This window comes from Ranitomeya variabilis, chromosome 5 (assembly GCF_051348905.1).
Source record: "Ranitomeya variabilis isolate aRanVar5 chromosome 5, aRanVar5.hap1, whole genome shotgun sequence".
NCBI lineage: Eukaryota > Metazoa > Chordata > Amphibia > Anura > Dendrobatidae > Ranitomeya > Ranitomeya variabilis.
Window position 1 is genome coordinate 204,904,230 of NC_135236.1, and position 19,069 is coordinate 204,923,298.

Here is a 19,069-nt window from a genome sequence, read left to right on the forward strand (position 1 = left end):
AACGAAAACGGAAAAACGGAAAAAGCTCCGGGGGTGAAGGGGTTAAACTTGCTCCAATTAGGCCTCAGCCTCCATTCTGCTTCTCCTGGATTCCCTGGGCTCCAACACCGCCAGTTGCTGCTCGGAAGTGCTGTCTGCACAGTCAACACTTGCTGCCGTGTTATTGGGTTTCAGTAACGTCAGCTTATCCCCTGATGTGTATCCAGCAATGCTTCCACTCTGCTTCTCCTGCATTCCCTGGGCTCCAACACCGCCAGTTGCTGCTCGGAAGTGCCGTCTGCACAGTCAACAGTTGCTCATCGGTTATAGGGGTTCAGTAACGTCAGCTGATCCCCTGCTGTGTGTGCAGCAATGCCTCCACTCTGCTTCTCCTGCTTTCCCTGGGCTCCAACACCACCAGTTGCTGCTCAGAAGTGCTGTCTGCACAGAGAAAAACACTAGCTCCTGCGTTAGTGGGGTTCAGTAACACCAGCTGCTCCCCTGCTGTGTGTGCGGCAATTTCTCCTGCTCCCTCCACACTAAGACTACAACAGATATTAAACTTTCTGAAATTTGGCCTCGGCCTACGCTCTGCTTCTAGCATTGACTCTTGGCTCCAAAACTGCCAGTTGCTGCTCGCAAGTGCTGTCTGCACAGTCAACACCTGCTCCAGTGTTATTGGGGTTCAGTAACGCCAGCTGCTCCCCTTCTGTGTGTGCAGCAATTTCTCCTGCTCCCTCCACACTAAGACTACAACAGATATTAAACTTTCTGAAATTAGGCCTCGGCCTACACTCTGCTTCTAGCATTGACTCTGGGCTCCAACACTGCCAGTTGCTGCTCGGAAGTGCTGTCTGCACAGTCAACACCTGCTCCAGTGTTATTGGGGTTCAGTAACGCCAGCTGCTCCCCTGTTGTGTGTGCGGCAATTTCTCCTGCTCCCTCCACACTAACACTACTACAGAAATGAAAGGGAACCTATCCCCCCCAGGCATTTGTAACTAAAAGAGCCACCTTGTGCAGCACTAATGCTGCACAAGGAAAAGGTGGCTCTTTTAGTTATGCACCTTGCACACGCTGAACTAAACACTTATAAAATGTGTCCCCTCATACCGTCAAAGTCCCAAAGGCGGGACTTTCCTTCCTAATCAGATATGGCACAGCTGTCATTCATACCCCCTTGGCGCTGTGCGCCGCCTCCTGAGCATTGTTTGAATCTGTCCCAGAGCCTGCGCTGTTATGTTATCCCTTGAGCATGTGCAGTTAGCGCTGCCCGTCTTCTGACATCATTTGATGTCAGGCTGACTGCGCCTGTGTGGCCACACTTCCTGAGATCCCGCCCCCCCAGTGCCTTCTGATTTATTCACACTGCGGGGCTAGGATTCATGGGCATGTGCAGTGCATATCTTCGCCTCTCACTCATCTCCCTCCACCTTCTTCAGACTGTGCGGCGTCAGCTGATCCCTTATCGCCGTGGCATGCGCTTAGGGATCAGCTGACACCACATAGTCTGAAGAAGGTGGAAGGAGATGAGTGAGAGGCGAAGATATGCACTGCGCATGCCCATGAATCCCAGCCCGGCACCAAGGGGGTATGAATGACGGCTGTGCTGCGTCTCATTAAGAAGGAAAGTCCCGCCTCCGGGACGGTTTCACAGGATGAGGGGGCACATTTTATAAGTGTCAACTTCAGCGTGTGCAAGGAGCATAAGTAAAAGAGCCATCTTTTCCTTGTGCAGCATTAATGCTGCACAAGGTGGCTCTTTTAGTTACAAACGCCTGGGGGGTTACTGGTTCCCTTTCAACTTGCTCCAATTAGGCCTCAGCCTCCACTCTGTTTTTCATGTAATCCCTGGGCTCCAACACCGCCAGTTGCTGCTCAGAAGTGTCTTTGGTACCGGTACTCCCTCCTGCCCAGCCTGGCTCCAGTACGCCAGCTGTTTCCGGGTAGTGTCAAGATCACTTTGCCTCCAATACGTTGTCCTGTCGGGTTACGGCTGGGTTAGCCAACTCTATAGTGCCTGCAGTTTAGGTGCTTCCTATGTGGGCTGCGGGAACTGGCAATCAAGACTGGTTCCGTAGTGCCAATAGGACAAGCTCCCCCTGTAGGACTGTGGGTTTTCGGTAACTACAGCCAGCTCGTGGCCTAGCAATTTTTTTTCCAAGTGGACCTTCTCCTGCCTATCTGAGTTCCAGCACCATTAGCTGGTTCTTTGGAAGACAATCTTGAATAGGTTTCCCTGGTTCCAGTACCATCAGCTGGTCCCAGGCAGAGCCTTTGGCTTAGGTGCCTCCTTCTGGGTATCCAAGTTCCACCAACGTCTGGTGGTCCTTGGTAGTGCTTTCTGGCATGGGTTCCTCCTGCTTAGTAACCGGGTTCCAGTACCAACAGCTGGTCCTCGGTAGTTCCATTGGCTCTTGTACCTTCGCCTACCCATCCGGGTTCCAGTACCGTCAGCTGGTTCTCAGCAGTGTCTTGGGCCCTTATACATTCTGCTCCCCATCCTAGTTCCAGTACCGTCAGCTGGTTCAAGGCAGAGCCTTTGGCTTAGGTGTCTCCTTCTGGGTATCCGAGTTCCACCAATGTCTGGTGGTCCTTGGTAGTGCTTTCTGGCATGGGTTCCTCCTGCTTAGTAACCGGGTTCCAGAACCAACAGCTGGTCCTCGGTAGTTCCATTGGCTCTTGTACCTTTGGGTAGCCATCCGGGTTCCAGTACCATCAGCTGGTTCTCGGCAGTTCCTCAGCCTTCTTGTACCTTCTTGCTAATCATTCTGGATCTCCCTGACGACGACCCTAAAGATGATAATCCTGAAGACCACCCTGAAGAAGACGACGACCCCGGAGACGACGACCCTGGAGACGATGACCCTGAAGACCAAGAAGCAGAAGAACAAGAAGCTGCTGAACAAAAAGCAGAAAAACATTAAGCATAAGACTAAAAATCAGAGCCAAAGATATCATCTAAATTATAAGCAGAAGAAGACTAAGCAGTGTATGGGGGTGAGTCCATTCCTCCTCGTGGTGCCCCTGGAAAAAACCTGCTGTTGCAGGCCAAACTGAACGCGAACAAATCCCGTTGTAAATCTTTTGTGACAGGCAGAACGGAAAGTGTAATCTTCAAACTTTTATAGATAACAACTACAGGAATGCCTGTCACAAATTAGAATATGATGAAGAAGAAGAATATGAAGATGAAGAAGTAGAATATGAAGAAGAATAATAGTTGAATAAAAAGAATATGAAGAATGTAAAAAAAAAGAATAATAGGAAGAAGGTGAAGAAGAAGATGAATAAGGTGAAGGAGAAGTTGATGAAAAAGATGCTGCTGCTGAGGATGATGAAGAGGAAAGTGTGGGAGAAGTAAAAAAGAAGGTGAAGAGCATGGAAGTAGTGAAGCATAAATATCTGACTAAATATAAAAAATCTTAACATAGTCAATATCTTTGTAACTCCGAACGTCTTAAAAAAAAAAAAAAAAAAATCCTGCTATTCCATTTGATTGGGCTAAACCTCTATGCCTTTAATGTCTTTCCACCTCCCCCAACACATCCTACATTATTCTTAGTTGTTTTCCTTCATGTAGAATTAACCTACAATGAAAGAAAGAGTTTATTTTAATTCCAATATTTTTGTCCCATTGACTTGAATTGGTATCGGGTATCGGTGATATCCGATATTTTTGGATATCGGCCAATCCAATCCGATACCGATATTTTCGAATATCGGAAGGTATCGCTCAACACTACTTATGACACAAAGTTAACAGAATGATCTTATTAGACATTTCGATTTGCCTAAGAGTAAGGCTAATCATTTAGGTTCCAGGCTAAAGCAGTGGATTATCTTACCGAGCAATGTTCAGATTTGTTTGCTCCGCAACCATGATAAAGATCTTGTTCAATACTTCTTCATGGATGTCTTGTGGCATGCAACAACATCACCAGTTTAATAGAAGCTCTGAAGTTAAGTCAATGCAGAGTAAGAGAGGCTCTTCATCCATTCATTCAAAACAAGACTAAAAGCCACCTTGCTGCATAATGGCAATGTATTACCTTCAATTCAAGTTGGTTTTGCAGTCCACTTGAAAAAAAGCTATAACAACATGAAGCAGCCTTAAATATGATCAACATTTGTGGCTCTCTGTGATGACTTAAAGCTGGTTGCCCTCTTACTTGGTCTCCAGGGTGCATTCACAAAGTACTGCTTCTTTCTCTGTGAGTGGGATAGTTGTCTAAAATAATATCACTGCCATAAAAGAGACTGGCCTCTCTGACATTCAATTCAGCCAGGGAGTAAAACTGTTCTGCATCCAGTACTTGTTGATCCACAAAAGATTTTGTTACCATCATTGGATATCAAGTTGGGCGTAATTAAGAACTTTGTAAAGGCAAAGGATAAAAATGCAAAAGCATTCACGTATCTCATTGATACATTTTCAAGGATGAGTGAAGCAAGGCAAAGGAAAGAGTCTTTATGTGACCTCAGATTTGTAAGCTTCTTCATGATGAGGAGTTTCTCCACTTGTTGCAGGGCTTGGAAAAAGTAGGTAGCTTTTGCATTAGTGGTAACTAGTGTTGAGCGATACCTTCCGATACTCAAAGGTATCGGTATCGGATGGTATCGGCCGATATCCGAAAAATATCGGATATCGCCGATACCGATACCCGATACCAATGCAAGTCAATGGGACACAAGTATCGGAAGGTATCCTGGATGGTTCCCAGGGTCTGAAGGAGAGGAAACTCTCCTTCAGGCCCTGGGATCCATATTTATGTGTAAAATAAAGAATAAAAATAAAAAATAGGGATATACTCACCCTCTGACGCGCCCTGGTAGTAACCGCTGCAACTGGCAGCCTCCGTTCCTAAGAATGAGCGAGTGAAGGACCTGCGATGACGTCGCAGCTTGTGATTGGTCACATGACCGCTCATGTGACCGCTCTCGCGACCAATCACAAGCCGCAACGTCATCGCAGGTCCTAAACTCACTGCATTCTTAGGAACGGAGGCTGCCGGTTACATCGGTAAGGTCCAGGGGCCGCCGGAGGGGTGAGTATATCCATATGTTTTATTTTAATTCTTTATTTTTTACATGAATATGGATCCCAGAGCCTGAAGGAGAGTCTCCTCTCCTCCAGACCCTGGGAACCATACACTGGGAACTTCCGATTCCGATTTCCGATATCACAAAAATATCGGAACTCGGTATCGGAATTCCGATACAGCAAATATCGTCCGATACCCGATACTTGTGGTATCGGAATGCTCAACATTAGTGGTAACTGATTTAATAATAATAATAATAATAATCTTTATTTATGTAGCGCCAACATATTCCGCAGCGCTTTACAGTTAAACAGCTTCAAACACAACAGTCATAGGTAACAACGTTAACAATAATATAATGATTAAAGCAAAATAATACAACTCTGCTCATGAGAGCATGCAATCTACAATGAGGTGGGGGTGATACAAAGTACAGGTGTGTATTTACAGTGATGTATTTACAGTGAAGGTCCAGCCATCTTCAGGGGGTGGGGGATAGGTGGAGATAGTGAATGGGCTACATATGTGCACTTACATATAAAATTACTTTGATTAGGGAACGTGATAGACCGCTCTGAACAAATGTGTTTTGAGGGAGCACCTAAAACTGTGCAAGTTGTGGTTGGTCCTAATTTCTTGGGGTAGAGCATTCCAGAGGATTGGTGCAATGCAGGAGAAGTCTTGGAGTTGGGAGCAGGAGGTACGGATTAGTGCAGAGGTTAGTCGAAAGTTGTTTACAGAGCGCACCGATCAGCAAGGCCGATAGACAGAAATGAGGGAGGAGATGTAAGGGGGTGCCGCACTGTGGAGAGCTTTGTGGGTGAGAACAAGTACTTTGAATTGGATCCTATAATGAATGGGCAGCCAGTGTAATGACTGGCGAAAAGCGGACGCGTCCGAGTAACTATTAGCCAGGTGGATGACCCTGGCTGCTTCATTAAGGATGGACTGGAATGATCGGCAAGTACAGAAATACATGTACTCTCACACATTGGCTGCTATCACTGAAGTATGTTGCCTGCAGAATGTTCTGCTGTGTTGAATTCACTTGGGTACACAAATCATCAATATCTGCTGCTGACAGCTTCCTTTGTGATTGCCAATTGATGATGTCCCAGATGTGCTTGATAGGAAACAAATTTGGTAGTATGTTTAGGCCATGCAAGCTGCTCACAGTGACAGCAACATGAAGGCTGGTATTGTCATAGTGAAAAATGGATCCTGGAACACTTTGGAGAAATGATCATAACACCAATTTCAAAACCAAATAAATGTAACACCAAGTAGCACCAAGCTGTTAGTGTACATAGAATAAAGAGTAGAGGTGTCTGGCTACTGTACATTATTCCACAGCACACCATAATCCCAGGAATAGGATCAGCATGATGCTCCATCATGAAGACCTCTTTATGGTACTGCCCACCTGGACTCGTCAGATTTGATGAATGGCGCCTAGTGATCCATTCTGCACTGGAAGTGAAATTACACATCATATAGCAAACCTAAGTCGAACAGTGTCTGCACAAACCATCAGAAAGCATTAGCATAATATTGGGCTATGAGGAAGCCGTCTAGATACAGGTGTTCTATTGACATCACACCACTTCTTTCCAATGCTATCATGGTGCAAAGCAAGCTGGAAATGAAGGTATGGAAGTCTACCCTTTTTAGTAATGAGTCCTGCTTTTGGCTTGGATGCATTGATAGACAGATTGGTTAAAGACTGCATGGGCAGTGCCATGAAGTGCCTTCATGAGGTAACGCAAAAGTCTCCCAGAAGTCGTTTTTCAATGTGAGGCTGAATGCTGCACTTGCTATAGTGAGCAGCTCACATGGCTTAAATATACTTCTCCAGCATCTCTGGACTTGTATCCCATCGAAGACATCAAAAACGTCATTGGCCAGCAATTGCAAAGAGAGCTGCCAGTGGAAGATCTCGCATGCCCATGTGCACTCACAGTAGTGTGACAGAACGCTCTTCAGACAACCAGTAATAATCTCATTGATTACCAGCGTGTGTATTTCTGTGCATTGCACTCTTACTTTACTTAATAAATTGAGAAGTTTTTAAAAAACTTGTTCCATTTTTTCATCATTTGCATCTCATCATGTATATTAATCCTGCGATTTCCACTAATCCACATTTTTACTTGTTATTGCAATATCAATGTTGAGGAGCGTATTCAGATTCATGGTAACCACAAGCACATCTGAAGTGCTACTTTTAGCGGTATCACAGCCTGGAATCAAAACAATAAATAGATGCCCTGCAGAAAGTAAATAGTAGTAATAATGTAAAAATTCTAGAATACTCACTGTAGGTAACACTCTTTTGATTAAAAAAACAAACAAACACATAAAAGCCCTCTGCGACAAAGTGTACCTAATCAAGATGGTCCTTAACTCTAATATCTTACCTTGATATGTACCAGTAGACCTCAAATAAGCAGGGGCAGAGATGGAACTAGGCCTGACTGTTTTTGCACAGTACAAAGGGAGCATCACTCACCAATATGTACAAAATAGAAGGAACTAAAGAAAAATTGAAAATATGGACCAGAACAGATGTAGTTATAAGTACAATGTATAGGTGCAAATTCACACTGTGGATAGTAGCAGACAAATACAACCTAGAATAAAAGAATGAATAGATACACTTCAATAAGTAATTAATTGCTAGTAATATATGTAAATAATATAGGGGACTTAGTTGACACTCTTTTGATGAAAAAAGCATGAAAGACATCCTACCCAAGTATACCCAATAAGGATAGGCCTTAACTCTAGAGAAGTAACTCACCTTGCTATGCTCTAGCAGGTCGCAAAATAAATGGGGGCCTTAGCAGTATCGATTGCACATCCCTAAAGACAGTCCTGCATCTATTTCCTAACAGATATGAATAGATATGGATGTATATGTTGATTTCCTTCCTACTTTTCAATATGATGTGAACCATTGCTTTTAAAGGAAACCTATTTTAGCTTCATGCTGCCCTAACCACAGTAACAGTTTCCCCAGAGAAAACATAGGACCCAATAAAATTAAAACTGGCAATTTGAGCACCAGTCTTAATGAAGGGACCCCTGCAGTAAGATGGACTGAATAATTAAGATGAGCACCTTTAATGAATTTTGCACATCTTTGAAATGTCATGTACTATGGCAGTAAAGGTCTGTCTGGTATACATTTGGGTGATAATTTACATCACATTTGAATTGTGATAAATTTATTGGGGGTGCTTGACCACGCTCAGTTCAACCAAAGCCTCGACCACTTTTTATAAATTGGTTGGAACAGGCCAAGACTAGCATAACAATATCAAAAGTCACAAAAATGCTCTACAGCTTTGAATTATGAAAAAAAACGCAACAGTTCAAACAGTTTTACTGTTGAATTCTGGCAATTGGAGAGTGTTGAGCTTGAGGACTGGATGTCTACTCTTCAGCACGCTCCACCCACTCTTAATTTCTGCCCTGTTCATACATTTGGTCTTTTAAAACTGTACCACTTTCAATATTTGTATATTGGGGAAAAATTCCCATAGAACTCATTGTACCAACAAGTACTCATTTAGGACCTAGACTAAGACACATTTGATCCAGCAGTGTGATGAACATTGGGCCCAAGCTTCAGAATATGAATACCAGGATATGCCACCTCAAAAGTATCTGAGGCAGCATATAACCAAGTCTATAGGTGGAATGATTGTCCCAGGTCAACCACATGCAACTTACAGATACTATGCATGAAGGATTTCAAATGCCAAGCCAAGTTAGAACACCACAACAGAGATCTAATGTAATTGTTTATTGGTGACTGTGAGGAATTTCAATTGGGTGCATCATAGTTTTGTCATCTACGTCCAACTACTCAGGAGTTTGTGGTTGTCCTATTCTAACATTTGTGGTCCTATGTAGCATTTCATGTAACATTTAGCTTATATGGAAGGCGGCCGCAGCTTAGCCATAGGGACGTTTGTGGATAGACCATTTCATTATGTGTGTTTTTATAGTTTTTCTTTTCATTCACTAATGTTGTAATACTTAGCTGAGAACAGTGTCGACTAAGGTATTTTTTCACATTCATTCCTAAGCTGCAGCTCACCTAAGTACTTGTGTACATTCTGTCATAGCTTTTTACTTCTTCACTACTAAATTAATCAAAACCATTTGGAATTATGATAAGTAAATTGCCCGTTATTTACATAGAAATTAATAGAACTAATGACATACATACAGTAACTGCAGTGAACATTTCATCAGGCTCATTACTGCCAATTTGCATAAATAATTTTTATCTTTGTCTAAATTTAAACAATTGTTCATGAAATAAAACCACAGGAAAATAATTATGGAACTAAAATTTAATCTGTAGAAATAGAAAAATAGGGAGGCACTGGGCAATGAATGGAGCATGGTGACAAAACTGACAGAAATAAGAAGAAAAGAAAAAGGCAAATTTAGCCTATAGAAGGCTACAAGTTGCTAGTGTTGGTACATTCATGTGGGCCTAACAACCTTTTGGGTTCCTCTAGACTACAGAGCCCAAGAACAAGTGCAACCCCTGCATGCAAAATGGTTACTTTTTAAGCCTACTGTAAATTCAAACATGGTGGAAAACCCACCGAAATATACAGTTGCAGCAAAATGGATTAGGTTTGAAAAAAATGTAAAAAGTTTATTGTGCAGATTTACAGTACAAATTTTTAAATCACAACATGCCATTTTTTCCTTTAACTGGTTACAGGATAGTTGTGGATTTTGCAAATGCAAAGCGAAAGCCAAAATCCAAAGCAAAACTCCATGGATAACCTACATTAAAAAAATAATTAAATAAATATATATATATATATATATATATATATATATATATATATATATATATATTTATAAGTTTGTAAAAAAGAAAAGTTCACCTTTCCTTGTGCTTCCATAATAAGTTTACCCACTGCTACTTAATTTTAAAGGGGTTGTCCGGTCCAAATCGATAAGTCTACACTCACTCTGTGTGATTGCAGACTTATGAACCCCCCAGCGCATGCACTGTGCGCTATGGGTATTCGCCAATCTCTGACCTGGAACTGGAGGGTATGTATGTGTTACACATTCTCCGTCTAGTGGGTGTGGCCTTGCTCCATACACTTGTATTGAATGAGGCCTTGCCCCGTCTAATTACGCTGCTGTCCGGTGGCCATGACTGACTAGAGGACATGGTTTCACTCCATACAAGTGTATGGGAGCAAGGCTGTGCCCACTGGCCGGAAGTATGAATAGCATATACATACCCTCCGGTCTCTGGTCAGAAATCAGCGAATTCCCTCAACCCAAAGGGTGTGCGCTGTGGGGATTCATAAGTCTACAGTCACACAAAGTGACAGCAAACTTATCGATTTGGACCGGACAACCTTTAATGTCCTGTGAGAACAGAGGATTATTCATATCATGTGAAATAGTAGAAAGACCCCAATACACATATTTTATGTTTGCAGCCAATGGCCATGTCCAAATAAAATCAATGACTTTTATTTGGTTAATAATAAATTCCTGTAATTATACTTGGAAACTTTGCATATTTAAGTAAACTGTTGGCATGCAAAATTAGGTGAGATTTACTCTTTTGTAATGGCGATATACATTTCATCCACAAACAAAAATAATAAATCCTGATAATAGTTTTATGGGAGTGTTAGAAAAAGGCGAATAAACCGAAGCAGGAAATGAAGAACAGACCTTAGGGATAAGACTAAGATTAATCTTCACTTTTCCGGAACAATAAAAGGACTGGAGCTGGTTTCCTGGTTTACATGGAAAGTGTCGATTGATTTATTGATGACAGTTAATTGTACAACTTGTTTGCAGGAGCAGAACAAGCCTTGTGCTTCTCATGCTATATTTATTTATGTTGTTTGCCAATGGGTCATATACTTTAGTATATAATGCATGTAACTATAATTCAGCTTAATAAAATTGAATTTCCCAAAACAATTCTACATTTTCAGTAAAGTAGAATAATTATTAGCTGTAGGACCGGCCAAACATGAGATTGGCGCCATTTCAATATATTACTTCACAAGAACTAATTATATAAAATGTCCTAGAATTTGGTGTACTTAAGTTACAGACTTAGAAAGGACTAACAATATATAGTGAATCACCTATGTATTTAATCCTGTTGAGAAATAAAGCTATACTTAAAGAGGAACTGAGGATAAACATGAAAATTAAGCACAATATGGAATTTTGCTATTCCTTCCCTAGATCATAAATTTTGAAAACTAAGATCCAGGGTAATCTTTTATAGGACAACATATTGGACAGATATTGTCTAACTAAAACCAATTGTCAAACTTGTCTAATGTCTAGTGCAGGTACATTAATGCAAAAGAGTTGAGTGTGCAGAAAGCATCTTGAACAGGAGAGCTGAGTCAGCAAGCAGGCACCTTATTATAGGGGTATGTTTCCACAGTCAGGAAACGCTGCAGGTTGGATGCTGCATACAGCCGCAGCGTCCAATCCGCAGCGACCAGATGTTACAGCATAGTCATAGTGGAGGGGATTTTATGAAATCCCATCTCCACTATGTGTTCAAAGACGCAGGTGGCAGACCTGTGTATATGACCATGCGGCGCGTCTTTATAGACTGCAGCATGTCTATTTATCTTGCAGAGGCGCAAGCTAAATTACACAGCCTATGTATAGGATGCGGTGATTCCGCATGTGTTCAATGAACACATGCGAAATCACCGCGCGTACAAAAGCCGGCAGCGCTTTGGGCGGAACTGTGTCCAAAGCGCTGCATATACGGAACATGGAAACATACCCTAACAGAGTTGAACCTGTGGACAAGACACGGGAACAGGAGAATTGAGTAGGTAATCAGGCACTTTGTTTTAGTAGAGTCAAGTGTAAGGAAAGCACCCAGTAACAGCTGAGTTAGCAGTCAGATACCTGATGAGAGCAAAGCCAAGAATTCAGACAGCACCAAGGATCACAAAGCTGAGTCAGCAATCAAATACTTTGTAGCCAAGCCGAGTGCGTAGAGAGCACACAGAAAAAGCAGAGCTGGTATGACCATCAGGCACCTTGGTGTAGCAGAGCAGAGCCAAATGTGCAGACAGAACTAGTGAATAGCGTACCTGAGACAGTAGTCAGGTTAGTAAAAGAAAAAACAAAGTTCACATTATCTCACCGGTGCAGGCAATAATCCACAAAGGGTGTGGTGAATGGACAAATCCTGGCTCTGGTTTCAGGTAAGTAGACATGAAGAGAAAAGGCAAAAAAGTCTATCGACCACAAAAAAGAATTCAGAAACAATAGTGAAAAAATATTATTAAAAACATAATGTATGTGAATGATCTAATGCTTGCTTCACCCTTTCAACACCACAAATCTGCAAACTACTAATGTCGCCATTATGTTTGGTTTTTTTCACTCCTTCCACATGTCAGTATGCTCCTAATTAATTCTGTTGATGGCTGCATTGAATTGGTTTGTAAATCAGTTGTGGGTGGATACTTTTTTGATGGTTCAGCATGGTCTCTTGTATTTAAACCTTTTCATCTATATATATAATTGTCTAAGGTCCACTTCCGTCTGTCTGTCTGTTTGTCTGTAATGGAAATCCTGTGTCGCTGGTTCAGCGCCCAATCAGCGTTTATAAATAAACTACATACATATACTAGAACGAGAATAACATGAAGGACAGTCTGTGAGGGAGAGAATAACATGGAGAACAGTCTGTGAGGGAGAGAATAATATGGAGGACAGTCTGTGAGGGAGAGAATAACATGGAGAACAATCTGTGAGGGAGAGAATATCATGGAGGACAGTGTGAGGGAGAGAATAACATGGAGGACAGTGTGTGAGGGAGAGAATAACATGGAGGACAGTCTGTGAGGGAGAGAATAACATGGAGGACAGTCTGTGAGGGAGAGAATAACATGAAGAACAGTCTATGAGGGAGAGAATAACATGGAGAACAGTCTGTGAGGGAGAGAATAATATGGAGGACAGTCTGTGAGGGAGAGAATAACATGGAGGACAGTGTGAGGGAGAGAATAACATGGAGGACAGTGTGCGAGGGAGAGAATAACATGGAGGACGTTCTGTGAGGGAGAGAATAACATGGAGGACAGTCTGTGAGGGAGAGAATAACATGGAGGACAGTCTGTGAGGGAGAGAATAACATGAAGAACAGTCTGTGAGGGAGAGAATAACATGGAGGACAGTGTGTGAGGGAGAAAATAACATGGATGACAGTCTGTGGATGAGAGAATAACATGGAGGACAGTCTGTGAGGGAGAAAATAACATGGAGGATAGTCTGTGAAGGAGAGAATAACATGAAGGACAGTCTGTAAGGGCGAGAATAACATGAAGGACAGTCTGTGAGGGGAAGAATAACATGGAGGACAGTGTGGGAGGGAGAAAATAACATGGAGGACAGTCTGTGAAGGAGAGAATAACAGAGGACAGTCTGTGAGGGAGAAAATAACATGGAGGACAGTCTGTAAGGGAGAGAAAAATATGAAGGACAGTCTGTGAGGGCGAGAATAACATGGAGGACAGTGTGTGAGGGAGAAAATAACATGGAGGACAGTGTGTGAGGGAGAGAATAACATGGAGGACAGTGTGTGAGGGAGAGAATAACATGGGGGACAGTCTGAAGGAGAGAATAACATGGAGTACAGTCTGTGAGGGAGAGATCAACATGGAGGACAGTCTGAAGGAGAGAATAACATGGAGGACAGTCTGTGAGGGAGAGAACAACATGGAGGACAGTGTGTAAGGGAGAGAATAAAAATTTTCCCCGTTTTTAAGTTTATCATTTGGTAAAATAAATAGTGTTTTTGAAAACTATAAGTCATCCTGTAGAAAACAAGCTGTCATAGAGCGATAGATGACTAAAAGTTTTGACTCTTAAAATAAAGACAGGATAAAAACAATGGCAGTGTGTCCAATGGGTTAAAACATAAATGTAAGCACCAATGTTTATATGAATACTAGATTGTAGCCCTATTCTAATGCATCAGGTATCTACTGATAAATCATCTAATTCTGTCTGTTTGTCTGTAACGGAAATCCCGCGTCACTGATTGGTCTCCCCAGCCGCCCATGACCAATCAGCGACAGGTGCAGTCCGGCTGCGAATTGGCCCGGGATTTGAGCCGCGCTTCGCTGATAATGTATATATTTTACCTGGAAAATCCTGTGTATTCATTGCATTATTCTTAAATCATCATAAATAAACTACATACATATTCTAGAATAACTGATGCGTTAGAATCGGGCCACCATCTAGTTGTCATATAATAGTGCTATGATTAAAAGCGTGGTAGTGCTCAAAACGCATAGGCCTAATGCTATGTTTTTTCTTGCTTTTAGAGCTTTTAAATAAATTATGTTTTTAATAATAATTTTACCTGCTTTTCTAAAAGAAAAATGTTGCGGTATCTGGACTTTTTTTTGCCTTTTTCTCTTCATGTCTACTTACCTGATTGAGACAGCAGTCATGTACCTTCTTGTGGAAGTGTCAAGAGTGTGGACAGCAGCCAGGAACAGTAGAGCTGAGTAGGCAGTCAGGCAGTTGGTAGTGTAAATCAGTGCCCTATGGAGGAAGAGTAGGAGACTGCTGGTTACGTTCACCTGGTGGTGTTGGGAGAGGCACAATTTCTTTGTAGACATGAAGAAAAATAACTGCTGATGTTGATATTAGATCCATTTGGACACATTGGTGGGCTGCGCTGCTGGAGTTAATCAATTCTTCAGAAAAGATGATGAGGAATAGACTTTTGATTCACAACACATTTCAACTCTGTAATGGCGTCTTTTCCAAGAGACTGTACAGAGAAAAAATGTTGTGTGTACATGAATAGTATTAATTATTTACATAAAATATTTTTTTCTCTCTATAGTCTCTCCATAGGGTCACAAATCATCTTTCTTATGTATTTTAATACCATTCTGATTGTTCTTTTAATATACACTTGTATTAATATCCCAATTTTTAATTCTATATATTATAATATGTCTTATCTCAAATAATGAATATGCACATGGTCTTACATCCAGTTTATCTATTCTTGACAGTTTCTCTTTTAATTTTCTTGATTTTAAACTATTTATTGCTTATTATTTTTTCATTTTGCTCCTGATTTTGTATTTATGCAGATTTTAATCACCATTTTTTTCCCTGTTTTTAACCCCTTTTTTGTTTCAAATGTACAGTATATACATTTGCAAAATAGACCACCTTTCCCTATTATATCTCACCCACTGGCAAAATAAAAAGGAAAAAAAGAAAGAAATTTTCTTTGAGAAGAGTATTCTCTTTTCACTCCTTTCTCTTCAACACTTGTCCTTTTTCATTCATTTATATGTATAGTTCCCTTTTTTTATCCTTTTTTTCCTAATCTAGCTAGGTGCCTTCTCTGTTTAATATCCTTCCTTATGGTTCTTATTCACAGGCCCATCCTGGGTTCTAATCTAAATGTAATGACACACGGTGTGTGTCACCTGAGGAGCCTAGGGGGCCCAGAACCAAGCGCAGGGAGTGTGAGAGCTAAAGCATACAGTGTGCACAGGACCTGACACTAAACAGTCAAGTGATCACAGGGGGTGGAGCTACCACGCATTAGGACGGGGAAGCAGCTGAGAGCGCAGAATATGGGGCATAAAATGTAAACGTAGTCAAATGGAGTGCCAAGGGTCAAAGCCAAACGAGAGCGAGGTACCTAGGGATGAGACAGCGAGTTAACCGAGATGAGCCAAGAAGTCCGAGAACCAGGAAGGACAGGGCAGTACAGAGCAGAACACAGAGACAGAAGTCAGGGGACGAACCGGGTCATATACAGAAAAGCTCAAACGCACAGAGGCACAACAATTACAGACGAGTAACCTGGGTCAGCAATCCCTAGCCGAGTAAACAGAAGTATCACCGTCACTGGACCCAGGAACTACAAGCATTAAATTGCCACCCAGAACCAAAGAGAGGTGAATTATCTTAACCCTGACCTGACCAGGACAGAGCCAGAACCACCCTGTCCTGGGTCATGACACTAATCTAATATGTATAGCTTCCTTTTCTGTATCACCTTTCCCTCATCTACGTATGTGGCTCCTTTATTAAATGTTGCCTTTCTGACTTCTGTTCTCTGTCCCATCCGAGGTTCTAATACCAATTTTCCTACACTCCAATTACTTCTCCACAATAATTTGACTTTTATGTATGTTTTATCATTTATATGTATAGTTCACTTCATTGCTTTGTCCCCTTTCCTTCATCTGCCTGGGTCTACCTTTGGCTTCTATTTACTGGCACATCCAGGGTTCTTATCCCACTTCTCCTACATTTCAGTCATTTGTCCTCTATTCATCTGTATACATTTTATCAATTAGTATGTTTTTGTTTTATGTTTTTTTCCGCTCTAACTATCATCAATTTGTAATTGCCAGTTGAACCTCCCTCGCTTTCCTAATATCCATATTGGCTTAAGAGTTCCCTATATAATTGGCATCCATTTGGGGCCTTTAAAAATCCATCTGTTTTCATGTTTTGCACATTTGCTTTTTACACTTAAAAAACGAAGCCAGTTTTGCAATGAAATGCGTGAATAAAAAGCCTTTTCCTCATCATCTTTTCTGAAGAATTGATTCACTCCAGGCAGTTGGTAGTAGCAGACCTGAAAGTGTAGACTGTATAGAAAAACAGAAAAGCTGAGTTTGTCATGTGGCTAGCCACTCCTATTACATAAGGTATCAGCATGCACAAAATACCTGTATACTCAGGTGGTGAGTGAGCCTTAAGAGGACTCATGGGATGATCGATATCATAGTAACCCAATGTGCACAGAAACAGAGAGAGGGCGCGAGGACTAGTACTGGTGCCAGGACACAATAACAAGTAGAAATTAGACTTCCATCTGGTAAATGTGAAGTTCTTAAGAGATGTTTTTATAAAACACCAATATATTCTTCTGTACTTTGCAGATATTGTCATCACTCAATGTCCTCAACTGAGCCATACAAATTAAATTCATTGTTAGCACATCTTTGAAATGTTAGAGGGAACTGAAGTACAAGGAGGAAACCCACACAAATATGGCAGAAGATGTTTTCCTTAATCGGAATTTAATCTAGAGCTGCAATACAACATTGTTCACCACTAAGCCACCGTGCTACCCACAAAGATAAGAAACAAGGGAAATTAAATTATATAAAGTAATAGGATATACAATGAAAGATGTTTTGTCTTTCAGACAAAAACTACAAACATTGTTGACCTTGCCCCAGACAATGATGGTGAGCTGACGACTAAAATGGTTTTTCGTTGTTGAATTTAACTGATTGAATGTTTGTCATGGTTGATTTCTTTTTTTTTTTCCACTACAATTTAATGTACCTTTATAGTACACACCTATTATTGTATATCCTGTACCACTGTACCATTGGCAGTCATGGGGTCAAATATGTTACAAAGTCTCACAGCTATCTCTGCCTGCTTCTACTTTGTATGCTGTAAAGTCAGCATGTGCTAAAAATGGCAAGGGGTCAATAAATATTCAATGAAAAAAAAGTGACACCTCCAGTGGGATGGCCTGTATCTGCAACTTAAACACAGAAGAAATAACTATTTTAGTTAACAGCTTTTTCACACTTGAAAAAATACTTGGAAATATATTTTCTCATTGACTTCCTTGCTTGTGAGCTTTTTTTTTCTAAAAAATGCAATAATATAAAAATAAATAGATATAATGAAATAAATATACAGTCATGGCCGACAGTGTTGGAACCCATGAAATTATTCCAGAAAGTGAAGTATTTCTCCCAGAAAATTATAGCATATACACGTTTGTTAAACACATGTTTATTTCCTGTGTGTGTATTGGAAAAGCACAAAAAAATAAACTGGACATAATTTCACACAAAACCCCAAAAATGGATGGGACAAATTGCTGGCACCTTCAACTTAATATTTTGTCGCACACCCTTTGGAATAAATTACTGCAATCAATCACTTTCTGTAACCATCAATGAGATTCTTGCATGAAATTTTGGACCAGTCTTCATTTGCAAATTGGTCCAGGTCTCTCATATCTGAAGGGTGCCTTCTCCCAACTGTAATTTTAAGATCTCTCCACAGGTGTTCAATGGGATTTAGATCCAGACTCATTGCTGGCCACTTCAGAACCCTCCAGCGCTTTGTTTCCATTCATTTCTGGGTGCTTCTTGAAGTATGTTTGGGGTCATTGTCCAGCTGGAACACCCATGACCTAGGATGCAAACCCAGCTGACACTGGGCACTACATTACAATCAAAGATTCTTTGGTAATTTCATGATTTCATGATGTCTTGCACACAGTCATGGCACCCAGTGCCAGAGGCAGCAAAAAAGCCCCAAAAGATATTTGAACATATTTGACTGTAGGTACTGTATTTTTATCTTTGTAGGCCTCATTCCATTTTCGGTAAATAGTAAAATGATGTGCTTTAACCAGAAACCGCTACATCTTGATCTCATCTGTCCACAAGACGCTTTTTCCAGAACCATTTTGGCTTACTCACATACACTGTTGATATTTTTCAACAATTTTGATTTTCGAGTCCTCAAACAGTTCTCTTCTCCACTTTCTGTTCTCCATGCTTAGCGTGGTACACACAAACAATGCAAATATTGAGTTAACTTCTCCCCTTTTATCTGGTTTCAGGTTTGATTTTCATAATGCCCACACCTGTGGCTTGCTACAGGTGAGTTTAAATGAGCATCACATGCTTGAAACAAAGTTGTTTACCCATGATTTTGCAAAGGTGCCAACAATTTTGTCCAGACCATTTTGGGGATTTTGTGTGAATTTATGTCCAGTTTCCTTTTTTTCTGTTTTCTTTTGTTGTTCCAATACACACAAAGGAAATAAACATGTGTATAACAAAACATGTAGTAATTGCAATCATTTTCTGAGAAAAATACTTCATTTTCTGGAACAATTTCAAGGGTGCCAACACTTTCAGCCACGACTGTATGTCACTGAGAGATTCATTTCCCACTAA